Here is a 5,801-nt window from a genome sequence, read left to right on the forward strand (position 1 = left end):
TACAAAGAACTCAAACAAATATACAAGAAAAAAACAAACAACCCCATCAAAAAGATGGTGTCTCTTTGTAATCCCCTCCCTTTAATCTCAGCTCACTAATTCCTCCTCCTCATCCTTCCCACTTACTGTTTTCTATCACAATGGATTAGTTTTCACTTTCTAAAATTTAATACAAATAGAACTATCGTGTGTAATTTTACTGGTCTGGTTTCTTTCACTTGGCATAATTATTCTGGATGCATTCGTCTTGTAGTATATATCAATAGTCTGTCCCTTTGTATTGCTGAATAGTGACCCATTGTGTAGATGTACCAGAGGTTGTCTGTCCATTCACCTGTTGATATTGCTTCCACTTTGAGGCTATTACAAATAAAGCCACTACAATCATTCTTATGCAATTCTTTGTATAAACATGTGCCTTGGTTTCTCTTCGGTAAATACAGTTGACCCTTGAACAGCACGAGTTTGAAAGGTGCAGGTCTAGTTTTACATGGACTTTCTTCTGCCTCTGCTAGCTCTGAGACAGCAAAATCAATCCCTTCTCTCCCTCCTTTCCGTCTCTCCTCTTTTTCAGCCTACTCAACCTACTCAAAGTGAAGATGACAAAGATGAAGACCTTTACTACTTTCATCTGATGAATAGGACATAGATTTTCTCTTCCTTATTATTTCCTTAATAACATGCTCTTTTCTCTAGCTTAGTTTATTGTAAGAGTACAGCATACTATATATATACCTTACAAAATACCTGTTAATTTGCCACTTACCTTATTGGTAAGGCTTTCAGTTAACAGTAGGCCTTTAATAGTTAAGTTCTGGGGAGAGTCAAAGATTATATATGAATTTTGAACTGCTCAGGGTGTTGGCACCCTTAAGCCCAGCATTGTTCAAGCGTAAACTGCACCTAGGAGTGAAACAGATGGATTATCTGATAGGTGTAGGCATAACTTTTTTAAAAACTGCTGAAATATTTCCTAAAGCGATCCTACCACTTCACATTCCTTCCAGTACTATATCAGAGTTTCATCCTCACCAAAACTTGGTATGGTCAGTTTTTATTTTCTGGCTATTCCGATAGGTATGCAGTGATATGTCATTACGATTTCAAATGGTATTTCCCTAATGATCAGTGATGCTAAGCACCTTTTCATGTGCTTATGTGCTGTCCACATATTTTCTTTGGTAAAGTGTCTGTTTCTATACTTTGTCCATTTTTAATTGGGTTGTTTGTTTTTCTTATGGAGTTTTTAAATGTACTTTCCATATCCTGGAAATAAGCCCTTTACCAGATAATAATTTTTGCAAAATTTTCGTTCAGTCTATGGCTTGCCTTTTCTTGTCTTACCTGGGTCTTTCAATAATGATAAGCTGTTAATATTGATGGAGTCCATTTTATCAATTTGTTCTTTCATGGACTATTTTTTTTTTTTTTACTTTAAGTTCTGGGATACATGCTCAGAACATGCAAGTTTGTTACATGGGTATATATGTGCATGGACCATTTTTTGTAGTTTTATGTCTAAGAAGTCATTATCTAGCTCAAAGTCATCATTTTTCACCTATACTTTCTAATAAAAATTTTACAGTTGTCTTAGGTTTTACGTTTAAGTCTACAATCCATTTTGAGTTAATTATACAGAATCCAAAGAATTTAATAAACTCACCTGTATATCTTATTACTTTTGAACATTTTGATTATGACAGTCCTATATAATTTTTTTCATATTTTTTGTTCTTCATGTTGTTTAAGTCTCAATAATCTATAGCTTTATATTTTGCTTCAAATAAAAAAATTATTTCTTCAAATATCTTTCTGTCTCTTCTACTTTTTAAATTTTGTTTTTACTTTGTGTTTTAATTTCAAATTGCATTTATTAATATGTCTTTAAATGCACTAATCTTTTCTTTTGAAATGTTTACATATCTAATTTCCCATTTTACAGGACAAATTGTTACAAAAGCAATCCTTTCTCTACTGAACTGCCTTGACACTTATATCAAAAAAATTAGTTCTTCATATGTATGCATGATATTATTTGAGGCTCTCCATTGCATTCCATTGATCTTTTCTCTATATTTGTCACAATACTTCATTGTGTTAGTGTTGTTGCCTTACGATGACATGTGAAATCAGGTGGTATTAACTCTACCACTTTGATATTTTTTTCAAAATTGTTTTGGCTATTCTAGGTCCATCAAATTTCCATATTAGTTTTATAATCGATTTATTGATGTCTATAAAAAATACCTGTTTGGATTTTGATTAGAATTTTATTTAATTTGTACATTAATTTTAGAAGTATATCTCAATACTATTAAGTCTTCCAACTTAAGAATTCTATATAAATGCATACTGTGCGTGTATGTGTGTGTGTATATACATATTATATATATTTATATATATAATTTTAGGTCTTTAATTTCTCTCAGCAATATTGCATAGATTTTTGGTGTACATATATAAAGAACTTTCAAATCTTTTGTCAAAGTCAACCTTATATGACATATTTGTATGCTTTTCTGAATGGTATTTATACATTTAATTTGCAATATTCATTATTAATAGGTGGAAATGCAATTGATTTCACTTATGTATCTTGTATCTTGAAACTTTGCTGTACTCATTCATTTGCTATAGTAGCTTTTTGGTAAATCTAATTGGGTTTTATGCATACATAATCATGAGGTCTGAAATTTGAGACAGTTTATTCCCTCTTTACCATTTAGATACCTTTTTACTTCTTTTTTGTACCTTATTGTTCAAGTTAGAACATCTAGCACAAATTGAATAGAAGTGATGAGAGCAGACATCCTTGTCTTGTTCCTGATTTTAAAAGCAAAGACATCAGTACTTTAAAGATGTTACACTATTTTTTCACTTGTCTTTGTTTCTAAAAAGAAATCTGTTTTCTTTATCTTTGCTCTTTTGTATATAATGTCTTTTTTTCTCTGGCTTACATTAAGCTTTTCTCTTCCTTACTGCTTTTGAACATTTTGATTATGACAGTCCTATATAATTTTTTCATGTTTATTATGCTTCATGTTCTTTAAGCTTCTATGATCTGTAACTTCATAGTTTCAAATTTTAAAAATTACCATTATTCCTTCAAACATTGTTCTGTCTTCCACTTTTAAAATTTTCTTTTACTTTGTGTTTTAATTTAATATTCTTTTCATTAATACGTTTTCAAATGCACTAAGCTTTTCTTTTGCAATGTCTAATAATCATTTCTTCCCACCCAATGAGTATTTCCTGACAGACATCGTGGGTTTCTTATCTAGAACTTTAAGTTGGCATATCTATAGCTATATCTGTATAGCTTGCTATGTAGCTACATATCTAGCTAGGTGGCTATTATCTATCTATATATCCCATATCTCTACTTAACTTTTTGAGCATATGGGATGCAGTTGGAATAGCTATTTTGATGTTTTGATCTGTTAATTCTAACATTTTAGAGCTCTGGTTGATTTTGATTAATTGACATTTTACCCTCATAATTAGTCATATTTTACTACTTCCTTCAAGCCTGATAATTTTTGAAAGGATGCCAGGCACTGTATGTTTTGCCTTCTTGAGTGCTGAATGTTTTTTATTGCAATAAACATTCTAAAATTCGGGGATTCAGTTAAGTCACTTGGAAATAGTTTGATATCTTTGTGTCTGCTTTTAAGATATGTTAGCCAGAACCAATGCAGCATTCAGTCTAGGATGAATTATTTCACACTGATTAGGCAAGATCCTTTTCCTACTCTATCTAGTGACATGAATCATGAGTTTGTCCAATTTAGCTGGTGAAAACAGGAACTAATCTTGGTCCTGTTGGAGTACCTGGCATTTTTTGCCTCTAATCCTTTCAGGTGGTGATTCTTTCTTAGCCTTATGTAATTGCCTCATATGCATTCCCTTGAACTAAGCTGAATACTTCCTGACACTCCTCTGCAGTTCCTAAGAGTTCTCTCTGTGTGTATGTGTGCACAACTCTCTCCTATCTAATAGTCCTGAAAACTCTAGCTACCATGATCACTCTGAGTTCTCAGCTGTGTCCCCTCACCTCAGGGAGTCCACTGAGGTCTGCTGGGTTTCCCCTCTTTGCTAGTGCCTGTAAACGCTCTTAAAACACTAAGCTGGGGCAATCATAGAGCACAATTGGATTGCTTCTTGTCTCTCAGGGATTACAGCCCTTTATTGCCTGGTATCCAGTTCATTGAAATGTTTGTTCAAATAATTGGCCTTCCAGTTTCTGGTCTGGAAAGGCACTTAGAAGTCACCACTCCAATCTACCAACAAGGAAAATGCTGAACAAATTTTTTTAAAGTAGCAACTTTCCTTAAATCCATTAGAGAAGCAAGGTCATAAGACAAACTACCGTTAGACAGAGGTATGTGCCGATACAGACAATCATAACTTATTGAAACAGAAATCCATGAGACATGGGAAACAGCTGGGAATGTCTAACTGTAATGTACAAATTTCTAGAGAATCAATGTCAACAAATCTGAGAGTTAAACCTCCAAGGAGCCCTAGTCACAGAGAGGTTCCACACTTTCTTAAGTTTTTACCTCCGGGAGCTCTACTGGGTTCTCTCAATGAATATGAAAAAAGAAAGTCATGTTTTCAACAGGAAAAAAGAAATTAATCATGTTGAAATATTTCTGAGCATTCTGCTCTTCTTAACAAGCTCTGGCCTCAGGAGAAATTATTTTCCAGAGTGCAACCTGCTATGGTTTTATCAGAGTCTAACCTACCTGAGTGAAGGAAAATAGCCAGCTATAGCAGGCTCTAGCCTTCCATGTGTGGTAAGTCTAATAGCCAACTCCATCCCCTTTTAGCCATTCTGTCCCATCTAAAGGGAGGTGGTGACTGAGGAGCACTATTAACATTCACAATCCAGGGACATCGGCTCACTGAAAAGTTCAGACCTAATTATAGGGCATAGAACACTTTCCCTCTTTCCATACCTTATACCACATTATTAAAGGGTTATTTTCAAATTTCTTTCATGTAGTACATTATGTGCAGATTTTAAGAAAAAAGTTACAAGGCATAATAAAAGGCAAAAAAAAAAAAAAAAAAAACCACAGTTTGAAGAAACTGAACAAGAATCAAAGCCAGAATAAGAAATGGCCATGATGTTGGAATTATTAGGCCAGAAATTTAAAACAACTGTAATTAAAATGCTAAATGCTCAAATGGAAAAAGTAGACAACATGAAAAAACAGGCGGAAAACGTACGCAGGGAAAAGAAATAAAAAATGTGCTAGGGACCAAAAATATTGTAATAGAAACAAAGAAATTCACCTTTGATGAGCTAATTAGAAGACAGGGTATGACTGATGAAAATAATCTCTGAGATTGAGAATATGACAATAGAAATTTCCAAAACTGAAAGGCAAAGAGAAAAAAAAAGACTGAAAAATGAGTAACAGTATATCCAAGAACTGTGGGCCAACGACAAAAAGTGTAGCTGAGAGAACCCTAACACATAATTGGAATACCAGAAGAGGAAGACAGGAAGAGATAAATAATGGAAGCAATATTTGAAGTAAATATGAATTTCCCAAAATTAATGTCAACTACCACACATTCAGAAATCTTAGAGAATACCAAATGAGATGAATGCAAAACAAGCAACCTACAACTAGTCATATCATATTCATGAAAAATAAAACAAAATTTTGAAAGAAGCCAGCGGAGGGAAAAAAATGGGGGAAAAAAAAGAAATGGGGAAAGGATTCCCTATTTAATAAATGGTGCTGGGAAAACTGGCTAGCCATAAGTAGAAAGCTGAAACTGGATCC

This window comes from Colobus angolensis, unplaced genomic scaffold, assembly GCF_000951035.1.
Source record: "Colobus angolensis palliatus isolate OR3802 unplaced genomic scaffold, Cang.pa_1.0 Scaffold178, whole genome shotgun sequence".
NCBI lineage: Eukaryota > Metazoa > Chordata > Mammalia > Primates > Cercopithecidae > Colobus > Colobus angolensis.